We start from the raw sequence: 24079 nt of genomic DNA, 5'->3' as shown, positions 1-24079 counted from the left end.
CAACACGATGTAGGAAACCCGTTGGCACTCAAACCACTCCGTCTTCAGGCCACGAGGGGTTCTACCGGGACCACCCGACCGCCGTGTCATCCTTGGTAGAGGATGCGGATAGGAGGGGCGTGGGGTCAGCACACCACTCTCCTGGTCGTGAGATGGTATTCTTCACCGGAGCCGCTAGTATTCGGTCGAGTAGCTCCTCAATTGGCATCACGAGGCTGAGTGCACCCCGAAAAATGGCAACAGCGCATGGTGGCCTGGATGGTCACCCATCCAAGTGCCGACCCCGCCCGACAGCGCTTAACTTCGGTGATCTCACGGTAACCGGTGTAGCCACTGCGGCAAGGCCGTTGCTCATTGACACTCAAAACGGCTTTCAACTGTCTCAGAATGGATAAATAAAGGTCCTGTGTTGTTTTCAAGGGAATCTTATGCCATTCTTCCTGAAAAATAGTGTCAATTTCAGGTAACGGCTATGGAGGTGGATAGCGATCACGCGCCCTCCTGTCCGTAGACGACCACAAAGGCTCGACAATACTGGGATCTGGTGACTTTGGTAGCCGTGGAGGGGTGGGGGGAGGGGTTGCGACATTTCATCTTCGTGCACACAAAACCCAGTCCTGGACGAAGCAAGCTGTGTGAACAGGAGTCCTGGCAGTAACGCGAGCATGCAGAGTAACCATGGGGCCTCATGGAATAGCAAGATATCGCTGCCCAAATCATTATCAAATCCCCGACATGTTTCACTCTGGACGCGCAAGTTGGAAACAGACTCATCCAACCAAATTACTTTGTCCCGTTGCTCCACAGTCCAGATTTTTTATAACTTCGATATCACGTTTTCCTGTTACAGACATTTGGATCACTAAAGAGTGGTTCTGGAATTACTGTTCACTCTGCGACGGAGTTACCTTCGCGCTGTTTTGATGTTGACATGGTTCGCAAGTACGACACTCAGTTAAGCAGTGACCTTTGAAGAGGTCCTCATGTTTTTCGTCACAGCTGACGTCAGCGACTGTCTGTCACGGTCACTCAACACACACATCCGTCGACATCCTGACTTACGGGATATGTCTTACCGCTTTCACACTATGTGATACAAATCTTCCTCTTGAAGCACCGAACACTGCATCACCCTTGATTGCGGAAGCATCCAGCATACGAGCAACACGTTCGAATTCAATTAGCTCTGAAATGACGACTCACAACTCCACAGAACGGTATTCCGACCATGACTGACACTTGCAATTTGTTGAGGACATAGCACAGGTGCCGTTCATGGTGAAAAATAGCGGCCAAGCCTGCAGGCCTGCCTAGTAACGGCATTTATGTCCAAGCATAAATTTCTCGCGGTATTACCATACTTTCGTCCAACTCTTGTATCCTACAGAAGAAAGCTGCCGTTCTGTGATGGATGCAACAGCTATGTTTCTCTCTACAACCTATATCAGAGACATAGTGCTACACGCCAATATTTAAAGTAACCAAGTTATATCGTAATGCTCTTGATCTTTCTTTCACAAACTATTGTGACATATACGTAGCATATAGTATATGTCTGAAGCTTTCTGTCGGTGCTAAGCCCAGTACTTTGTTGAAGAAAGCGATTCTCAGTACAGTCCCATCGTTGAAAATTAACTTCCTGTAGAGAATGATCCTTAGTTTGTAGCGACGAGAACATTGTGGTAATAAATCTACACTGGTATCCATGATGACATGAAACGACCATCAAAATGCAAACCTTCCGAAAGCGAAAAATAAGAAAACTATAGAAGTTTGTACGGTAAAGTTAAGCGGTATGCGACAAAACCATTGTTCACTTTCAAGCAGCATATGAGTACATCCGTTAGAAAGGGTAACTTCCTTACTTTCTGGTTTCAGTTTCAACACGTATTACCAGTTCCAAGGTACATCTAACATGCATAGTGTTACTGCAGGGATTTGTGAATGAAACATTCTTTTGATGAGACCTGATCCTCCAGCACAATCTCAAGGCACTTCTTGACAACGATTACATTCCTGAGCCGCGTGGGATTACCCGAGCGGTCTGAGGCGCTGTAGTCATAGACTGTAGACTGTGCGGCTGGTCCCGGCGGAGGTTCGAGTCCTCCCTCGGGCATGGGTGTGTGTGTTTGTCCTTAGGATAATTCAGGTTAAGTAGTGTGTAAGCTTAGGGACTGATGACCTTAGCAGTTAAGTCCCATAAGATTTCATACACATTTGAACATTTTGAACATTCCTGAGTTTCGTCAAGAAAAATACGGTTTGCCGCCAAGTAGCAACGTAGGATAAACAATCAGGCTCCCAAAATCAGATAACTTGTTCACAGAATACCGAATCAATTACACGACGCTAAGAAGTTAAATATCGTAATCCGTTTTCTTAGTAAGGCACACAATGATCTTTTCTTTTTAGAAAATATTACTCTCACAGCATATAAACTTAAAGTAGTAGAGAATGACAACATCCGTACCGGATGCACCCAAACGAATAGATTTTTACTAATATATTGTTCCACTTATACAAAAGATGAACCAAACAGAAACAGAATATTCGTAAACTGTACTAGGTATCAAACAGAAATTTGCTGCAAATAGTAGCACATAAATAAGCAAGCAGTATGCTGCATTGGAAACAATTGTGCCCTTGTGTTGCTTGAGGTTCTCGGCGAAACGTCGAATGTTCTTATGAGATATCCCACAATATTTCATCAGCACAACTGACAGACATCCCCAGGTGTGACAGACACACAGCTGAAGTATGGCCGAAGCCTCCAGTTTAGGGCAGTCTAAGAAGGAAACGAGCAGGGGTGGAAGTGCTAAATTCGGTACCCAATAGCGATGATTCCATGATCGGTAGCGGAAAGAACAGCTACGCTATTTGTCGGGCGATGATCCAAGGACTTCGGCGCATGAGCAAAGACTGTTCCTGGTCACTGCCGTCGGTCAGACCAACGCCCTCTGTCGGAAACCGCAATCTGAAATACGCGTCCGCGCTAGCGTGTTATTACTTTCGTCGTTTCCATCGCAATATTTATGTCGCCACCGAAGCGTCATTCCTTACATGAGAAACAGTGTTCCTTCGTGATCACCCACAGCTCCGGTTACGATGCTGTGTTAAATTGTAAACGTATTTCTCTTATCACAAGATTTGTTGATTCGAGAATTTCCACCTCCTCTTTAATTACACTGTGTCAGTACGAAAACGTCGACGAGAGAATTTTGGTACTGTTTCAGACCATATTGCGCCCCTTACTGAGACAATGCTCGGCCACTAGCAGATTTCTCTGGTTGATCCAGACATTTGTGTCGACGTTCGACGCAGCTGTCTTCCACAGAGCGACAAGCTTGTCCGATGTATAACTTCGCGCAACTGCAAGGAAGCTTATAAACATCGGGCCTTGTCAAACCAAGATTGTCCTTTAGTGAGCCTAGAAGAGTTCGGTGTTTCGTCAAAAATAGAAACATAAAGTTAAATGCGCCATCCGCCCGTCAATGAAACTCTGAGCTCCTCTAGGCTCTTGGTATGAGAAGGTCCTGCGTTAATAAGGTTCCTAACTCTCGCCACAAGTCATACTTCGGACAAACTTCTCGCGCCGTGGAAGACAGCTGCGTCGAAGGACCAGCCACAGAAATCTGCTAGTGGCCGAGCATTGTCTCAGTATGTGGCACAATATGGTCTACAACAGTTCCAAAATTCTCTCGTCAACGTCTTCGTTCTGCGTTAGTGTAATAAAAGAAGCGGGCCGGCCAGTATGGCCGATCGGTTCTAGGCGCTTCAGTCTGGGGCCGCGCGACCGCTACGGTCGCAGGTTCGAATCCTGCCTCGGGCATGGATGTGTGTGATGTCCTTAGGGTAGTTAGGTTTAAGTAGATCTAAGTTCTAGGGGACTGATGACCTCAGATGTTAAGTCCCATAGTGCTCAGAGCCATTTGACCCATTTTTTTTTGACAGATCTCTCTTATTGATATACGACATTGGATTTTCTCGCTTCTCTACAGACATTTCCTTAGCAAGAAGTTTTAGGGATCTTCGAGAGTCTTTAAATGTTACATTTATTTTAGAAAAACGGCAGGAGGTCGGAACCGAGTCTGAGGCTTGTAGCCAGCCAGCGATTCAAACCGGTACGATCCACATGTCGATGAACGGGCAGCAGCAATACTCGTAATTACGACCATGGTACAAGGGCGTTCGGTCTGCTGGCATCCATTCGGAATCTGTTGTGCAACAGCCGTCATAAATTCTCGCTCCCTGCAGCTGCCGTCACACGTGATTGGTTTGATTGGTATAGACGGGAGTACGTCGAGCGTCCTTGTGCTGTTCAGAACGTATCGGAAAAAATCTTACCTCCAACTTGTGTCTTTGGCCTACTTTGACGCAAGCGGAAACGATGTGAAAAAATGTCTAACCCACTCGAAAAAAAAAGGTATTGTCACAGTCTGCTGAAGGTCCCAGTGCACATTGGAAACGCTGTAAACCTACTCGTTTGTTCCCTTCTTGGAAAAAAAAAGTTACCTGAAGGTATCCATTGCAAGAACATTACCGTCGATGTTTTGCAATGGAGCTCATAAACAAAACAAAACATGCAAAACTGGCTTGTAAAGTTTTTTCCTCGTTCCATCTGTTTTGCGTGTAGAGGAGTCACTGAGAACTGGAAGATTGGCGTTTAACATCACATAGAGCTCTGCGTGGTTACAGATATCTATGGATACTGGCAGTGATAATTAGTGTGTGAATAAAATCCTGCGCTGATGCGGATATCTGCAATGTACCTGTGGACATCAACGAAAATGATTGTGTTTATAAATGCTGGTATATATATATATATATATATATATATATATATATATATATATTACGATTTCTTTGTCTGTTAGAGTTATATGCAGATAAATAAGATTCGGTACAGTGTCAGGGATTTGTCAAAGTTTCTATTTTATGTACTTACAAGTAAAGAGCGCAAGTCTGGTAAGTCATCAAACGTTTTGGTGAATTAATGTAACTTTTATGAACGAGCTATGTGGCTAGCATTTAACAGTGAACAAAAGGTGACGATAACTTGCCACACGACTGCATTTGACTTCCTAATGTTGTGGAAATGTTCCAAGAAACTTTCACGAAACCGTTTCAGTGATTACAACAGTTTTAAGTTACGGAAAGTGTCAAGAATATGGTAGTTCATGCTGTATGAAATTGTCGCCATGATCACTATGTACTTTCATAGCCTGTCTAATGCAAATTACAAGGCCTGACTTAAGACAAAATTGAACAGCTTAAAGTGATTTAGAAAATCTTAATATCTGTGGACGCTAATAAAAAGACTTGCGGTTGCAGACATGGACAAGGGGCTCACGGATGCAGCACAGTCCTCTGCCATAGACGACGACTTCCATTACAGAAGCAGACGACAATTCCGTACTCAGATAAGGAGATCGCCCGGGGCCCTTTAAATGATCTAGGCCACCTAGGGGAAACCACTGTCAAGCTGAATGTGGGTGACCGATCAGAGATTGACCCTGCTCTTCCGAAACTCTAATCCATTCCCTTAACTAGAGTTGGTGTCATGGAAAACGTTGTCATCGTAATGAGGAATGTGGAAATACGGCTTGGTGTAGTCAGGTGTTGATTTTGGAAACCTTTCAGAACTTGTGTGTCTTTAAAACTGCATAAAACATGTTAACTGGTTCTTCCGTCACTTCTTGATAGAACGTCATAATAAAAAATGGTTAACACAACACTACGTATTTGTAGAACATACGTAATATCGTGCTCTGCATAATGCATGTTTCTAAAGCTGCTAGCGGCCCACAGGGAGAATGAAGTCCTCCACATACGTACAACATCCACTATACGGGACTCGATCGGCTTCCCCGATATTATTAACAAGAAATACCTCGTCGGAACAGCGGAGGACTAAGAATACAAAATGAAGCCTAAATTGGAGATATACGAACTCTTCGCCAGGCAGTGAAGGCCGCCGTGTCATCATCTGCCTTGGGGCGTTATGTGAATGTGGTGCAGAGGGGCATGTGGACAGCATGCCGTCCTCCGGCCATTTTGCCGACTTTCCAGGCCGTGGAGCCGCTACTACACTGTCAAGTAGCACCTCAACTGGCATCATGAGGCTGGGAGTATCCCATACCACTCCTCCTACCAAGGAATAATCCTTAGCAGTACCGGGAATCGATTCCGGCTCCTCCACATGGCAGCCATCTGCGCTGACCACCCAGATGCAGAGGCGGACAAGTGGAGATATGGTCACTTCCGTGCTATCACGGGTGGAAGCCCTGGGGAGTTCGGAAATCTCTTCACAGACTGCGTACACGAAAAACAAACTCGGAAGTAAATCTTCTAAAATGGAGACACATTGTACCATCCACCGTGTAAGGCTGTGATGAGGGCCAGGTATTCCTGCCCCGATCGCCCCAACCACAACAGCCTCATGTCACAAAATCCTGGTGTAATTGACGTTGCCTGCTTCTGAACTAAACTAACAAAGATTGCTTGTAATATATAATTTTCAATATTTAATTTCTGTAGCAAGCTTTGTGAGTGTAAAACAGTTCTATTACCGTAACCTGTACTTTCTTTTTCATTTTTTAATGTGTAAACTGTTTCTTCTGACACGATTAAAAATCGGTGTGGCAGAACATTTTCTGTTTTATTCATTACAAATAGTTGATGAAAGCCTGCTGCAGTAAGAACAATGGATCTGTTTATAAAATAACTTTTTCTGCTGTGAGTCACGATTTTCTTTTAATTTATTTATCTCATGCACTATGTGTTTTTTGAAATGATTCGCATTTTCGAGGCTGTAAATTCAACTAAATACTTAGGGATTACAATTACAAATAACCTAAATTGGAACAATCACGTAGATAATATTATGGGTAGAGCAAACCAAAGACTGCGATTCATTGGCAGACCACTTAGAAAGTGCAACAGGTCTACTAAAGAGACTGCTTACACCACGCTTGTCCGCTCTATTCTGGAGTATTGCTGTGCGGTGTGGGATCTGAATCAGGTGGGACTGACGGATGACATCGAAAAAGTACAAAGAAGGGCAGCTCGTTTTGTATTATCGCGAAATAGGGGTGATAGTGTCACAGCCATGATACGTGAATTGGAGTGGCAATCATTAAAACAAAGGCGTTTTTCGTTGCGACGCGATCTTCTCATGAAATTTCAATCACCAGTTTTCTCCTCCGATTGTGAAAACATTCTGTTGGCACCCACGTACATAGGGAGAAATTATCATTACGATAAAATAAGAGAAATCAGGGCTCGCACAGAAAAATCTAATTGCTCGTTTTTGCCGCCTGCTGTTCGAGCGTGGAACGGTGGAGAGATAGCTTGAAGGTGGTTCAGTGAACCCTCTGCCTGGCACTTTATTGTGAATAGAAGAGTAATCACGTAGATGTAGATGTAGACACATCTGTCTTTTTCATGTTCCACTGAGAATGTAGTCTTCTGGTGTAGACTGTGGCAGGAGCTTCGAATTCCACCATATTCCCCTATTACTGTCAATAATGTGTCACCCACGTATCTGCTATAAAATATAATTTTCTGTAGCCAAAGTTCATGCATGTCAAGCAATTTTTGTATGTCATCTATAGTAGCAGGTGTACGTACATGATACCATAGGTAGGCCATCTGGTTGCTGATAAACGGTGGCATTAAATGTAAAATAGTTGTAACTTAGGGTTAGCTGAAGGAGTTCCATCAATACGACATTATCTTTGTGTGTAAGTTCCTTACGTTTCGTAAGGTTTTTTTTGGGTTACTGCTAAAGCTTCCTACATAGATATGTTTGAGTATAGAGTGGCAATGTTCAGTGATAAATGGTGAATTGGGGACTTTTTGCGGCTTATAGTTTTTCAAGTAATGCGATGCTGGTTTTTATGGAATCTGTAGTTTCATATGGATAATTTTTCATGAGTATTTTACTTAGCTTCTGTGGAAGTATGTATGCTAGAAATTTTTAGAAATTTGTGGTAAGTTCCTATGGAACCAAACTGTTGAGGTCATCCGTCCCTAGGCTTATACACTCCTTAATCTAACTTAAATTACCTTCCGCTAAGGACAACACAACACCCATGCTCGAGGGAGGACTCGAACTTCCGACGGGGGAGCCGCGCAACCGAAGCAAGGTGCCCCAGACCATGCGGCTACCCCGCGCTGCATGTTTGCTGGTCTTATTATCGAGATGACTGCTGGTTTTAGTGGATATCCTTCTTTGTGTGTTTGTGGCTATGCTCTTAAACGTGATCGCTTTGGGTTCACAAGGTAATATATTTCTTTTCAGTTCTAGTGAAGAGGAAATGTGTGTTCTTTAAGTACTCCTTCATTTTACTTTGAAATTGTTTTGTTGGGTCTTGTTTTATGAGCTGAATATTATTAGTATCAAAGAATTCATGTGCGCTACCCGTGTCTGCCTTCATAACAATGGCCTGAGTGCTTTTCAGTTTATTATTTATGAATTTTAAGGGTTTTGGATCTTTTTTTGTATTTTTATATCTATACATTTCTTTCTCATTTCTTTTTCATCGTGCTTGCTTAAAATGCTCCTTTTGTATTCGCATTGAATTTAGCAGCAGCATCTGTATTTTTAGTTGCAACTATGATTTGTTTTGGTAGCCTATTTGATTGTTTAGACTCGTTCTCATTTTGTATCGTAGTCCTTCATGAAGTGCCTTTATATGTGTGTGTGTGTGTGTGTGTGTGTGTGTGTGTGTGTGCGCGCGCGCGCGCGCAAATTATTCAAACTATACACCCTCTGCCCAACAGAGTAGTGTATCGTCCTCTGTGGACGATATGTACTGCTACCTCTGTTGACTATATGAAAAATATTTATGTAGCTGTTTGGTTTTTGTACAGTTGGTGTTTACATACGCATACTATACATCGCAAACTGTGTGAATGATGTTCAATATGACTGAGTTTCCGCTTAAGTGGACTAAATGAAAACTGTAAGTAAAAGCTTTTTTCTCAAATTCGCCGTTGACTCTGTTAGATATGATCGATTATTATTTACAAAATTGGACACTTTTATACAGGGTGTTACAAAAAGGTACGGCCAAACTATCAGGAAACATTCCTCACACACAAATAAAGAAAAGATGTTATGTGGGCATGTGTCCGGAATCGCTTAATTTCCATGTTAGAGCCCATTTTAGTTTCGTCAGTATGTACTGTACTTCCTCGATTCACCGCCAGTTGGCCTAATTGAAGGAAGGTAATGTTGATTTCGGTGCTTGTGTTGACATGTGACTCATTGCTCTACAGTACTAGCATCAAGCACATCAGTACGTAGCATCAACAGGTTAGTGTTCATCACGAACGTGGTTTTGCAGTCAGTGCAATGTTTACAAATGCGGAGTTGGCAGATGCCCATTTGATGTATGGATTAGCATGGGGAAATAGCCGTGGCGCGGTACGTTTGTATCGAGACAGATTTCCAGAACGAAGGTGTCCCGACAGGAAGCAATTGATCGGCGTCTTAGGGAGCACGGAACATTCCAGCCCATGACTCGCGACTGGGGAAGACCTAGAACGACGAGGACGCCTGCAATGGACGAGGCAATTCTTTGTGCAGTTGACGATAACCCTAATGTCAGCGTCAGAGAAGTTGCTGCTGTACAAGGTAACGTTGACCACGGCACTGTATGGAGAGTGCTACGCGAGAACCAGTTGTTTCCGTACCATGTACAGCGTGTGCAGGCACTATCGGCAGCTGATTGGCCTCCACGGGTACACTTCTGCGAATGGTTCATCCAACAATGTGTCAATCCTCATTTCAGTGCAAATGTTCTCTTTACGATATGAGGCTTCATTCCAACGTCATCAAATTGTAACAGTTGACAGCCAGCGGGCCGAATATGGTTCAAATGGTTCTGAGCACTATGCGACTCAACTTCTGAGGTCATCAGTCCCCTAGAACTTAGAACTACTTAAACCTAACTAACCTAAGGAGATCACACACATCCATGCCCGAGGCAGGATTCGAACCTGCGACCGTAGCGGTCACGCGGTTCCAAACTGAAGCGCTGAGAACCGCACGGCCACACCGGCCGGCTCTACGCGCACAAGATCGATCAGAGAAGTGGTGGAGATTTTATAAAAGCGGAATTATAATTATCTTTTGTACTTCAGTAGTAAGCACGTCTCATAAGTGATGTTCAGTAATATGAGGGGAAGGCGTTGTTCCTTTTGTTGATGCCATTCTGAACTAAGCAGTCCCAACATTAAAGACCTTTCTTGAAGGAATCAGGCGTGGTTTTCTCTTTCTCAGTTCGGACTAATTTTCATGGAAATTTTCCAGTGATTCTGTGTAGCTATATGCAGGTCAGGGACTCCGGCTTCTACTTAGAATGACGAATACGCCAGCAAACAAAATGGTGTAAGCTTCCGTTAGTGATAGTAGACACTTTATATTCAACGTTTTACGGACGAAGCGGCAAATGCGCAAAATGTTCTTTAATTTTAATCATTAATCACGTAAGTAACTAAACTTTCACTTCAGCGGCTGCGTTCTATGGACATTATATCCTTGAGACACAACGTTAGGCAAAGTTTATCCTTTACAGAACACGCTGATACTTTGCTGAGGTTGAAAACTGATCCTTTCTATGATTTCCCGAGCTAAAGTAAGAGGTTGAGAACTGACCCTTTCTATGATTTCCCGATCTAAAGTAACAAACTACCAGTTGTCGTACCTGTACAGGCAACGAAATTAGAACAACAATGTTAGCGAGCATGACGAGTAATACCTCAGTACCCTATTGAACAGATCTAGGAGAAAGTAACAGATAATCTAATAATAGCAAAAATGTTCGAAAACAAAACTATTGTCGATAGCAACATTTCCAGACTACATTTTTCACTCTTTCGCTTGTTTAGAGAAACGAAGCACATCGTTCTTGCGTAAGTCTATAAATGGAAGTTAAAGTGTTGACGCAAAAAAGAAAACTTTGCTGAATATGGTAAATGTGAAAAAGCATCATTAATGTAGAAGTTAAAGGTGTCCTTAGAGCAACATTGTTTTGAAACGCTACACGGCTTTACTAAGCATGTTCAGTTTGGAAGTGGTATGCTTTCTTGTTCCACCGAACTGCCAACCGACTTTTACTTAATTATGTATTACAGCCTACAGCGCCACGTGAAAATTCGAATTACCGTGCAGCCGACCATTTAACAAACAGATTCAGCAATGTCGATGATTACACAGTCGACAAAACTGCTGCTTTTGTTGTTGTAACACGTCAAAATATTTCACGGAAGAAAGCTATTAGTTGACGATAAATTAGGAAAAGTTGACGTTAATGAAGAACAGAAACAAAACTTGAAGAAAAAATCATGAGCGAGATGCTAATATTGTACATTGAGTATTTGAAAGTCCGAGAAAATCCTCTTGTGTTGAAGGAAGTGAGAAAAATATTTATGAGTACATTTCTTGCTGGAGAGAATATCGTATTTATAAAAAATCATAGTAAGAACTCCTCTCATCTTGTTCTGGAAGGACCAACAGATCTAAAGAACCTTAGGTGGTACAATTAAAATATTGTTGCGAATCTACGTACTATAAAGGAGAAAATTGGTTCAGAAGCTGTTTCGAAGCCCAGTTGCTGACGCAAGAGCACATTCTGCATACCAGTCGTAATCTCTTTGCTTCAGCTGACTACAGAATCGGTCCAGTAAGTCTGCTTAATAACTCCCAGTTACTGGTTTACCGATTTTTCTGATAGTCACTCATTATTTTAAGCTGAGAGACTAAAATGAAAGACGCCAGCACTTTTATTATATTTCCCGTCGAGCAAGGGGTTTTACATTTTTTCGGTAGTTTCACTTCCGTAAATCCATTTTTATTGAAATTTTTCCTCCAGGCTTTAATAATAGATCTGTTTTCTTCGTACAGCCAGTTCTTCAGATTTTTCTTTATCTTTTCTGAAATAAACTTCCTTGAGGATTTTTGGTCTGGACCTAACAGACTCTCTTTAACCAATGCGCAACACTTGTCTCTATACATTTCTATGAAACTTGTGACAATAGTCACTTAAAATACCTGTCAAATAAGAACTACATGCTGTTTGGAAGTTTCTGCAAAGCCTTTACGAGAATCTCTCTTACCAGAAACCATGCTGATTTGGAAGTTTCTGCAAAGCCTTTACGAGAATCTCTCTTACCAGAAACCATGCTGATTAACGAGATTTCCAGCTACTTTGTAGAAATTTCCACAGAAGTTTCTATTCACTGCCGACATACGCCGAATAATGGAATAGTTCCTCCATATTGTCACTGTCCTTTCGTTTCTCCATTCGTGTAATCGCCGAAACAGTGCTCAGCTTTTGCTAGTCTTGCTGCCTGTAAGACGTGTACGTAATACACCTTGGCCTGGCTTCTGACCTTTTAAGAGCAAGAAAATTGAACTTAAAGCTGCCAACGTACCGTTGAGAATCGTACATACTAAGGTAACTCTTCGCCAAAATTATATGCTTCTTTTTAAACACACAATTTCTGCCAATTCATCCAGAGAATTTTCTCCTTAGTGTGATGTTGATAAAAATTCGGCCAATAAGAGATAATGAACAGTAAGGTCACTTCATCTGTTAATATTGCGGAGTTTACACCCTAATATAAGGTGGTATTGGAATCGAACACAATACAGTATGCCATACAAGTCTGCCGCAAGAGTTGACTTTCTCGCCAGCTAATGGAGCGAGATGCTGGCGTTGGTACCCTCCGACTGATTCGAGCGACACACCGCCAATTGACCCATAGTTCAAAGCTTCCATATGTCTGGGAGCGCCGGTCCATCAGTTCGATTGCCTTGAGCCCTTGAGCTTTTGATTCGCTTCCATTCTCTCACAGTCCGTACAGCGCGCGCAAGGAGATACAAAGAGCTCGCCATAATACGACTGCTCGTGTCTGAGACAAACGTCAGTCGACAACCAATGGGCATCTCATCGATGGTGGTCTGGGACGTAGATTACGTCACGGTGACGCCTTTCAGTAGTAAATAGATTGTAAAAAGGTCATGTCGGAAGTGTATATCTGTTGCTAAACAGCAAGTGGCCCCATACCTTGACGCTGGATAAAATATTTTTAAGACACTGGTGCTGATAATGAAGACCAGCCTCTATTATGCTGCGCCAGCTTTTCTACTGTAAAGTAACAAGCATAAATAGGCGAAATGACCTGTCATTCTGTGATTATGCTACTGTCGAACAAATACTAGAAGCTCTCACATCCACTGAATACCTGGCGGTGTGCGTAGTGAGCTATTTAAAGTACAACGAGCACATAAAGTTAACTATAGGAAAGGCAGCTGCCAGAGTGAGATTCAGTGGAGGAATCTTAGGGAAGCGTAGTCCATGCACGAAAGAGGTGGTTTACAAAATCCTCGTTCGACGATAGCTGAAAATTACTCGTCGGCCTGAGACCCTTCCCACATAACGATTGACCGAGAAAATAGCAAAGATCCAACGAAGAGTGGCACGTTTCGTCACAGGTTCATTTAGTAAACGTCACAGAGATGCTCATCCAATGCTAGTAGCAGATGTTACAAGAATGGGACGTTGTGCATCCGAGAGCGTACGTTCTTAAGAGAGCCAATCAATGCATATCTCGCGAAATGACTTTGAAGGTATAGCAGGAGAGAATCGAGCTCACTCGGAGGCAAACCGACCACCATTCCTCCCGCGCACCGTTCGCGACTGCTACAGAAGGGGGAAGTGACAATGGTACACGAAGTATCGTTCGTCTCATACGATTAGTTTGGTTACTGAGTGTGGGTGTAAATGTAGGTATAGATACAGGTCCCGTTATTCTGCTAACGGAAAATCTTTGGCAGTAGCAGGGATAAAACAGGGCCTTCCGTGTTACAATAGTACATGCCTTCCGCTCAGCCACGGCTATGGTATTAGTTTTCTGTAATATTCAAAAATAAATTTAAAATTCACGTATGTGACATAATGGGCGTTGGAGAGAGTACGTCTTTCTTTCCATATGCTTTTCACTGTTTCATTCACGGATGGTATGTATGATGGGTGTCCGATGTAATCGTTTGAAAACTATCTTCACAAGTTCGTCGGTGGTATCATAAAAAGTTCCACAGTATTCTCAGATTTTACACTAAATATCGCATTTTGTCTGACATCTGCGTCGTTACGTTACTCAATACTTCTTGTGACAATTATGATTAAAAGAAGCCTCTGACCAACAGTGTATTCCATTATCCTCCAAATGACCGAAGCGCTGCATTCGCTTTGCTGATGTCCTGACCTATGTGTTAGACGGAGTAGCATATTTCTGTGCACTGATACAGTGAAGAATTTGTATAACGTGACTGCCTCCGATGTAACTCATTAATCTTACATCGGAAGGGTACTTCCTTTTCACCTTTAACAAGCTGCATTATCCTTTGTTCAAGCCACTTGTCAGGCAGAAATACAAACAGTCCAGTGTCATGCTGTTTTGAACAGATAACACTTCATCAAACTACATGGCGCAAAACTGAGACTTTAATACCACATAGGATGAAACTAAGACACCATCCCGCTTCATTATGGAACACTGAGATTACTATTAGGGGAAGGTGAAATTTTTGCGTCATAACATAACAAAAAGGTATTGATATCACGGAAAATATTTATCTTACGTCGACACATAATGCCAGTTGGTCAGCAGAAGTCTTTTATCCTTTATCCTTCTTTTAAAGAAAGCCACGTTATATATTTTTCGTTTAAATGAATAACCGGGTAAATGGGGTGTTGTAAAATTCTGCAATTCCAGACAACGGTTTCCACGTGCGTGGAAATATCAACAGAAACTACATGAAATCAAGTAACTAGGTTCACACACATTCCTTAACACCTTTAACATACAAAAACTTTGTCATTTTCATTTTCATGTAAATGAGACTAGCAGGAAAAATATCAGCATGTCGCTCTTGAAGACTGGGAGTTCTTACCTTGACCGAAAGTACTGAAAAAATTTAACTGTTGACGCCTTCAGGAGAAGAGCAAAAACACAGCTCATATTAAAGTATGACTTCCTTCGTCGTTTTCACGTTTCTTATTGATATATAGATACTGAGTTTTCTGTTCTTTCGATTGACAAACAATATCTAATTAGTATTAGTAAGGGTGAAGGTGAACGAGAAGTGCGTATTTCTTTTACATTACGACCTCGCAGATGGCGGATTTTGAACGCTGTTGGAGATACTCCTGTTCAATTTCCACCTGTTTTCCGTGATTTCCTTAAATCATTCCATGTAACTTCCGGTATGGTTCCTTTGAAAAGGACACGGCCGATTTTATTGTCCCACCCTTTCGTAACCCCAGCTTGTGCTCCGTCTCTAATTACCTCGCTGTCAACAGAACGTTAAACTCTTCTGCTTCCCTTTTTTTCCTCTGCAGCTAAGAGCTTTGTACAAGGATTTAAGGTCTCATTTAAGGAGTTTATTGACCTTATCGCTTCCCTTGCCTGAAGCTCAAGTGTACCCAGAATCGTAAACACGGTGTCCCTGGATTCAAGGAAGCACCTTCCAAGCGATATTACTGCTGATACATCGGAAACATAGTTAGTAAATCATTTACTTCATGTGGTGGTAACTGTTCCAGTATCGTGCGTCCCTGTTTTCAAAATAAGAATCCTAATAATGATATAGGATAATAGGAAATGCCCATTTTCCATTGAACTCATTGTGTAACTCAACGCCGGCCGCGGTGGCAGTGCGGTTCTAGGCGCTTCAGTCCGGAGCCGCGCTGCTGCTACGGTCGCAGGTTCAAATCCTGCCTCGGGCATGGGTGTGTGTGATGTCCTTAGGTTAGTTAGGTTTAAGTAGTTCTAAGTTCTAGGGGACTGATGACCACAGCAGTTGAGTCCCATAGTGCTCAGAGCCATTTGAACCTTTTTGTAACTCAACTGCCTCCATACCCGTAAAGATATCTAACGCCTTCACGAGTGTATGTTTTCCTAACCGCTTTAGTCGTCTGCGAGATTACTTCCTCATTTACATGATGCACACGACGTTCATACCTACACAGGGCTGAGTACAGAGCACTGTGCATCACTGCAACCAGAAAATGCTGAACGACAAACAAGACGAAAGCGCTGCGAATCGTGTATCGTTAACTTGTTAGCGTAAATGCTAATCGGATCTGGAGTCTTTGCACCACAACATTCTCATACACAAAAAAAAACCATCTGCGTAAACTTCTAAGTGGTTTAAATCTAAAGTTCGTTGTGACAACGCAGTCTTTGAACAGTCCTTCAGGTGGATGGCTATTCGTCACAAATTTTTTGTTCCATATCAACCGAAAACCTCTTGCGGCCAGAACGGTGTAACAAAAAAATGGTTCAAATGGCTCTGAGCACTATGGGACTCAACTGCTGTGGTCATAAGTCCCCTAGAACTTAGAACTACTTAAACCTAACTAACCTAAGGACAGCACACAACACCCAGCCATCACGAGGCAGAGAAAATCCCTGACCCCGCCGGGAATCGAACCCGGGAACCCGGGCGTGGGAAGCGAGAACGCTACCGCACGACCACGAGATGCGGGCGAACGGTGTAACAACTACAAACTTTCCTCCGTGAAAGTGTTCTGTGTTCATCAAATGCACTGAATCTCACCAAATGATTTCCACCTGATTCATCTGTTGTTTTATTTATCTGCTCATTTTATATTTATGCATTAATTTTTTTGCGAAAAGGTTTTGCTAATGTTTAGGTATCGGAAACATCGTTAAGTAATTTACTGAGTTCAAATAATTGGCTTCTATCTCCGAGAGAAGTGATAAAGTTAGTTAAACGCTTAATTAAGTTATAAGTGCACAACATTTGGCGTTTGGCATTTGCGGAATATTTTACACATTCCGTTTTTTAATATGTGGATTGCGTTTGCCACTTAAAGACGAATAAATAAAATGTATAATCATTAAATTTCGGGCATACAGCCGTGAATTTACGTGGTTGCATGCTTTAAATGTAATGGGTTATTCGTTACGTTGTGAATCTTTGAAAATGCTTATAAAAGTACCAGTAAACAAAAGAGTGATAATTATAAAGTATATTAATATTATTTTTGTCACAAAACAAAAATACATTAATGGAACAAGATAAGTTTTTCATTTTGTTTTTAAAGTTAGCTTTACTGTACGTTAGGTATACTCAAAATATTCGACCATCCAAGTAACGTAAAAATTTGTATTCAGCTTAATTCTCACTTTCTGGCCAAAAAGTGAGTATCACCTTGTCATCCAATATTTCTTTTCAACTAAACTGCTGTTATGAATGAAAAGCTTCTTGAGTTCGAGGTACTGCTGTTTCGTTCTACAACGAAATCAAACTTTAATGTGTAACAACTTTCATACGCGTTTGCCGACGAAACTTCTACGCATTTACAACAGTCAAAAGTGAAGAAAAAGAAAAGCCTTGCCTTGTATAATCAACCACAGCTAAATATTAACAATTGTTCACATTTCAGGGCAAGAACTGCCGCACTTGTTATTGGACATGTCCAAGGATCGATCTTATCTATGAGGAACGAGTAGCCAATGAGAAATCAAATCACTGAAGATATCTGTAAAACAGATCTGCAAAAACTAAGTTTTCACAGTACTGAACGTTGTGACATGAGGAAAAAAAACGTCGATGGCAGTGTATAAGAAACTTCAAGTAGAACACACTGGCCTCTATAAAAAGTGGAGGGCCAGAGTTGGCGATGAGGCTGTTGGTCACAAATCAGTGTTGTTACAGTATTTCTTGCTTGCTGAATGAACAGCAGAACCAACCTTCATCTTGATGGGCACTATCACTTGTAGCACAACCACTTAAGTTCTCTAAATTAACAAATGCGAAACTATGTCAGGTAACTGCAAATACGAAACTAACAGCTGAATAATTACACTGCTATTTATGTTAATTACAACACCTAGAAAGGATGGCGTCTAGAACGTGAAATCTGTAGCATGGAAACGTATCAAAGACAGATATTAATAATCATCGATAGTTTCACTGTTAACATCAAAAGTCTGCAATGAAGATAATGACTGAGCATTTCTGTTAATTCAGGTACCAAATAATAAAGTTTTTAGATGAAAACATATCACCGTTTGGAATTTTTTATTTTCTACCAACGGCTTTTGACTGGACAAATGCAACATTCTTTCGGAGCAAATCAAATTTTATGACACTGAAGGCGTACATAATACTGATTTACATCATATGTAACTAACTGAAAAGAGTGAATCGAGTAATACAGCTCATCATTTTGGATAACGAGTGATATCCAGGTGAGACAAATCTCTGCTAGTCTGCCATAGGACCAGATTTTGGGTCCAGCGCTATTCTTGTTACATTTAAATAACCTCCCTCCTTATACGGATAAAGTTGAAATAATTCTCCTGGCTGACGATCTAGGCGTTATAAATCAAGGTCACCAGAGTTGTACTGACCGAAAGAGAAGTAAAGGAAATTTTTATGATATTGGCTGTGAACAACTGTGGCAATAAGAGTAGAGCATGATGGAAAGACAGCTTGAAAAACAGAGGTCAGTGTATGTGTTACCGGCGTATACCACTGAAAAAAACATCTCAGTTTTCCAGTTTGGTTATACTGCTGAGATGCTGTGACGTTTCGACTTGTCGTACTTATCATCTTTTGACGAACGTCGCGGTATCCCAACATTGCCACCAGGCTGGAAACTCAGATGCTTTTAGTCAGTGAAACACAGAATATTCGAAAACGTTAGAAACAATGTCTTCTGGAACAACTGTGTCTTATTTTAAACATATCTTATCAAAATCACAGTAATTTATTTTGTTTGCGCTTACGGTTCATTGACCCATTTCCAGCCAGTGTTCAGATAAGAGACCATCACTGCTACACCTGCATCAATTTTAATGATAACATTGTTCTGTACATAATTACATAGATTTAGGCTATTTAAACACAAATGCTTATTAGAATGACAGAAGTGTCTGGATGTACGTATTCTTTAAAAACTTGATATGGGTTGACAAATTTTGCTTTACGTGTGATAGCTGAGTCTGGGGATTAAAATGTTTAAAATGTGGTTTACTTTTGACACTTTCGTTCATTAATATCAGATGGAATAATTATTTACGGCGCTTCTGTACTTGGATATAGAGAAAAACAGCACAACAAATGCTGTAAGGCTTATACATGACACACTCCACGGCTTCTGTGTACTGTTTTAGAAGCAACTGCACATACTACAACAGTTCCAAATTCCTTCCTGATTTTTCTCGTTAACAATAGTTCATAACTTTAAAGCAACAACAATATTCTTGAGTATAGCAGAAGAATAAAAATTACTTCCACAATTATCGACTTAACTATTGCACAAAAATGTACAAATTGTCACATATGTTATTAGTGAGCTGTAATACTAATCATGTAGTGTGGCTCATACTCTTATAAAATCCTATTAACTATGCGACGCGTCGGCAGCTAGCGTATTATTGGTCTTAAATGCACGTGTGGTAAACGCACGTAGAGTTTAGTGTCTTGTTTGAATGAATGATGACGAAAGAATGTTCAAATATGTGGGAATTTCTAAGGGACCAAACTGATAAGGCCATCGGTCGCTAGACTTAACACACTACTTAAACTAGCGTACGCTAAAGACAGCACACACACCCATGCCCGAGGGAGGACTCGAACCTCCGGTGGGAGGGGCCGCGCAATTAGTGAGATGGCGCCTCTAACCACGCAACCACGACGAAAGAGGAGGAAGAGGCTACAATACGGTACTTCACATGCCTGCTCCTCTGTAATTGTATTAAGATGGTTGGCGAGACTTATATCCCTATTTGTCAGATCGATTTCGACCGACATTGAAAACTCTGAATGTCGTATAATATCGTTGAACAGATGTCAACTATACCGGGCTATATGATTCACATAGTCCATTAGTATATTCTTTCGTAACGATCGGTACGATACTGAATCGATAACTTTTTGAAAATATAGGGATATCAAATCATCCTTGTTACGTATTTCTGTGGCTTAAGACATCATTTAGGAAGGTTGAGGACCTACCCTTCAACGCCAGCAGGAGCCGCAAAGTCTGCCTTCACATGGTACGGATTTCGGCGAGACGGAGACTCGCTGTAGAGGAAATGTCAGTGAGTGGACGCACGAAACGAAACTACACGTGACGAAATGAAGTACATATTTCATTTCCTCGTTTTGGAAGCGGTTCTGAACCGATATTGTGAAGTTAGAAATATATGTTTCTGTTGTTATGGTTTAACTTATAAATTACGATATAACATACTATTATTTTTCATACGAAATAAAGAATTACTATTACGTAACGCAAGGGGGTGCATGTTACTACATGTCAGTTCTAGAAAGCAACGTTCAGCTACACTCCATAATAAAAAATACTTTCGCATATTATGTGCTGGATCGTTCAGAAATATGACTGGTTCAGATATACTCCATAATAAAAAATACTTTCGCATATTAGGTGCTGGATCGTTCAGAAATATGACTGAATCGATCAGTTCTGTAAAGGTGAGTGTATACGTCAACCAAAATACATCGTCAGAAAATTAAGTAATAAATGAAGAAAGGAAGTGACATTTTGATCAAATGAACTACATGTTATAACTCTACATTTATAACACATTATCGCTTAAATGTCTTTCTTTTTTTTGTAATCTTGTAGTAAACGCACGTATTTGATAGTCCACTATATGAGAGGCTTCGTGATGTGGACACGCTCTTGTTGGTTCGTCATTGCTTAATGGGTTAAGAATGATTTATACATCGGTGTTTATTCTACTAGGTAACATCTGGTGGTAGATGATGAAAGAAACACCAATCCGAAATCCTACTGGCTTTCATAAGCTTCCTCCCTCGTTACCGTGGATAGCGAAACGGTAGTTTGAACGCCACATGTCTCGCGGATTGGAACTCCCTAACTCCCTCCCTTCCCTGCCTGCCTCGGGTCACGCCACCCAGCCGGTTACTCTCCCCCTGGCTGTGTGGCCGAGGGAACCCCGCGCTTGGGGATACTGGAGCATCATGGCGGCTACTACTCGCAGTCATGTAAGTAGCACGCTCATTTCTTGCGTTTCTGTTCGCCACAGATATCACACACGGCAAAGAAACGACTAGGCGTTTGCCTTTATGCCTCTAAGAATACCGATGTAATTCGTATTGTATGCCTGTTGCATGGTGAATATGAATAGTGCATTTTTTAAAGTAACAATTTTACGGAAGTTACCGCATCGTTTTCTTAGCTTAGACACCTGGATATACCATACGTTATAAATAACGCGACGTTTTAGCGAGTTAAGCGGCGCAGGTATTGGAGCATGCCGGCTACACGCTGTATTGTTAACGTAGTTTCCTTTGTAGGAAGCGTGGAACTTGGTTCTTTTGAAGGAAGAAAATGGGCTCTGGTCTATATGTCCGCGTTACGACCTTGAAGTAGCGCCTGTCCTTCGGCTGTATGAGTTAATTTCAGTATCGTGTAACCACATCTTAAACCCCAACACTGTGTCCATATTTCTTACGTTATTTATGGCACAACATTTGCGTTAAAAACGCCCGTGTAGCCTTAGCCTAAAAGAACAAAAATACACCACAGTGCTGACTTTTACCGAACTCCAAAGGTTGGCGCACAAAAGGTTTGTGGGCAAGGTCAGGGAGAATAATCGGCTATAGTGTTATGGAAGGAACAATTCCAGAGTTCATCGGCTGTATTGAGTGCACTGTCTATGACTATGCCTAGAAGGTATAAATAAATCTGTTAATTAAAAGGCGGTACGTATTAACTTGTCAATTATTTTTCATTTCCGATCTGTAACTGCAAATTCCTTTCAGAATTCACCATGACTTCTGCCAAGCATGCGTCCACCTCCTTTGGTTACTGGTCTCCCCCTTTCTTCAAATGTATCATGTCGTCATCCCCACTTCCAACTTACCACTGATGCATACGATTAATAGAATTTACAAAATAAAAGTACCTAATATAGTATATTGAATACATCAATTGTAACTGCGTTGATTTCAGCACAACTTCCACGAAATTGGAGTTAAGAAAGATACGTTATTTGAAAAACAAACTTCAGAAAATTTGGAAAGAGCATGTGTCATACACTTGAGTTAATAACAGGCTCTAACGATTTTGGTTGGTCGATTTGAGGGAGGGGACTAAACAGGTGCTACGGTCGCAGGTTCGAATCCTGCCTCGGGCATGGATGTGTGTGATGTCCTTAGGTTAGTTAGGTTTAAGTAGTTCTAAGTTCTAGGGGACTGATGACCACAGCTGTTAAGCCCCATAGTGCTCAGAGCCATTTGAACCATTTTTTTTTTTTTTTTACTAAACAGGGAGGTCATCGGTCCCATCGGGTTAGGGGAGGACGGGGAAGGAAGTCGACCGTGCCCTGTCAAAGGAACCATTCCGGCATTCGCCTGAAGCGATTTAGGGAAATCACAGAAAAAAATTTCTGGATGGCCGGACGCAGGTTTGAACCGTCATGCGATTTTGGCAAGTCATCTATAACACAATATAAAATCAAACTGTGCACTCACCATTACCTATATTTCACTAAGCATTTGTATTGGTCTGTGCGAACGTACAAATACAGGGGGGGGGGGGGGGGTACTGTTCCTTTCAGTTGTTCCCTCCTGTATTCTGGGAAGTCAATCTTTGTTATTTGTGTCTTAGTTTCCCTTTCTGTGTTTCTCATCCAACTTCCAGTGATTTGCTGAATCTAACAATGGGCTCACGAACTGGGTTGTTGATAGGTACGATCCGCTTGTGAATCGCGATAGAAAAGTATCCTGCTTCAAAAACAACTGTAAATCTTCTAGAATTTCTTGCCATTTTCATGATATTTGGTTTTCGTGTTAATTTATTCTCCAAAAACTGAGAAATTCGGAAGCTGATGCATGTTAAAATACTGACGCTTTTAGTAATTTTTTGTTCGGGGAGAGGGAAGGGGGCGGAGTATCACAATCCCTTGACTGTCACGATCCCTTGACTTCCGATATCCCCTCACCCTCTCCGTCCTTGGTGCCGCTCCTGGATGCAGTCTTTGTGCCGAAGGGTACGATATTTCGTCCGTCAACTGTCATCGTGCTATTCCCGACCAGGTTTAAAGGGATCTTTTCACTGTTACTGATTTCTGATTCCCTCGTATCTCGCTCTCATCTGTCTTCGACCAGGCTCATTGATAATCTCGCTTTTGCCGGCCGGTGTGGCCGAGCGGTTAAAGGCACTTCAGTCTGGAACCGCGTGACCGCTACGGTCGCAGGTTCGAATCCTGCTTCGGGCATGGATGTGTGTGATGTCCTTAGGTTAGTTAGGTTTAATTAGTTCTAAGTTCTAGGCGACTGATGACCTCAGAAGTTAAGTCGCATAGTGCTCAGAGCCAATCTCGCTTTTAATATTTTCCTTCAGTTATGGTTGACATCCTCTCAACTAACATTAACGTTACATTTACTTTATCTATGACGTGCGTGTGGTCATATCAATTTTCATTTATACCAGTGGTCGGCAAAATGGTTCAAATGGCTCTGAGCACTATGGGACTTAACATCTATGGTCATCAGTCCCCTAGAACTTAGAACTACTTAAACCTAACTAACCTAAGGACAGCACACAACACCCAGCCATCACGAGGCAGAGAAAATCCCTGACCCTGCCGGGAATCGAACCCGGGAACCCGGGCGTGGGAAGCGAGAACGCTACCGCACGACCACGAGATGCGGGCAGTGGTCGGCAAACTGTGCATCGTTAGCCACGTGGGGCTCTCTGACACCATGAGTGTGACTCCTGCACAAAATACCACGTGCGGGTGTGATATGCAGTGAGTTCGAAAATTCGGTGCCGAATCGATTTTCGGCCTGGGCGAGTCCATTTATTTTGCTGTAGGCGTCACGTCTCATCTAAACGAGCTTAATTTTAAACTACAGGAAAGAAGAAACACAATTTTGTTAATGTTACAAGAAGCTACTCCATTTGAAAACAAATAATCTCTTTTTGCTCAAGATTTTGAAAAAGAAACTTTCATTCACTTTCTAAGCCTGTTAAAA

The 24079-nt window shown here is 41.8% G+C and overlaps 1 protein-coding gene across 3 annotated transcripts in view; it reads left to right on the top strand.

Annotated features, from left to right (window-relative positions):
* The window catches only part of LOC126457288 (organic cation transporter protein-like), a 312321-nt gene that overhangs the window by 119203 nt on the left and 169039 nt on the right, over nt 1–24079 (top strand). The window lies entirely within an intron of this gene.

This window comes from Schistocerca serialis, chromosome 2 (assembly GCF_023864345.2).
Source record: "Schistocerca serialis cubense isolate TAMUIC-IGC-003099 chromosome 2, iqSchSeri2.2, whole genome shotgun sequence".
NCBI lineage: Eukaryota > Metazoa > Arthropoda > Insecta > Orthoptera > Acrididae > Schistocerca > Schistocerca serialis.
The sequence above is the reverse complement of the archived record's forward strand: the minus strand, read 5'-3'. Positions and strand labels throughout refer to the sequence as shown.